An 809-nucleotide genomic window follows, 5' to 3' on the forward strand; every position below is an offset into this window, starting at 1 on the left:
CTGTCCCCGCCCATCACCCCTCCCTGTCCCTCCCCCAGGTAACGTCGAGCTCTCAAGTGAGTTGGGCAATCTCCTGCTCCAACCCTGAGGCGACTCGGACATGCTCCGGGGACCCTGCGGCTGCGGGAACCGGGCAAAGTGTCCGTTTGCCAAGGAAGAGTATAGGGGGCCTGTGGTTTGGATGGGCGGGGGGCTGGCACGCGGGTGCTGGGTGCACCGGGCGCCCTGGCTCCGAGGTGAAGGAGCAGAGAAAGGCGGGGCAGAGCTGCAGCCTCTACAGGACCCCAAAGTGACCACGGGGCTCGTCCGCCAGCGTTTCCCCTGCCTGTCCTCCCCATGGGACAGAGGAGTAATCGTCCAGAGGGACAACCAGAATCTGGCCAAAGAGTGACTTCACTCCATGACCAGCGCAGCGCTTCTGCAACGGCACCGCACCTCAAGCGACATTTTGAAGATCTTAATGACAGGTTCCGGACAGCAAGTGCTACTGTGTACGTTTGGGAGCTGGGGTGCTTTGAGGAAGAAGCCAGGAGTTTGGCTGGAGAAACCAAGAGGAGACAGACCCTTGCTGTCCTATGAGCTCTGAGTTCCCTCTGCTCTCCTTCTGTTTTCTTCTTTCCCGCCTCCTGCGTCAGCTGCTGGGGTTTGCAGGGGGAAAGGACGTGTCAGAAGAGAGAAACCAGCTCCCCAGAGGCATGAGCACCCGAAGGGTTAAAGAGAGGTGACTATAAAAAACTAAAGGAGTGGCTCTCTGGGGCGAAACCCAGTTCAAAGCCAGACCCGGCACTGCCTTAAGACAGGGTGTGAAG

This window comes from Hipposideros armiger, unplaced genomic scaffold (genome assembly GCF_001890085.2).
Source record: "Hipposideros armiger isolate ML-2016 unplaced genomic scaffold, ASM189008v1 scaffold_45, whole genome shotgun sequence".
Lineage (NCBI taxonomy): Eukaryota > Metazoa > Chordata > Mammalia > Chiroptera > Hipposideridae > Hipposideros > Hipposideros armiger.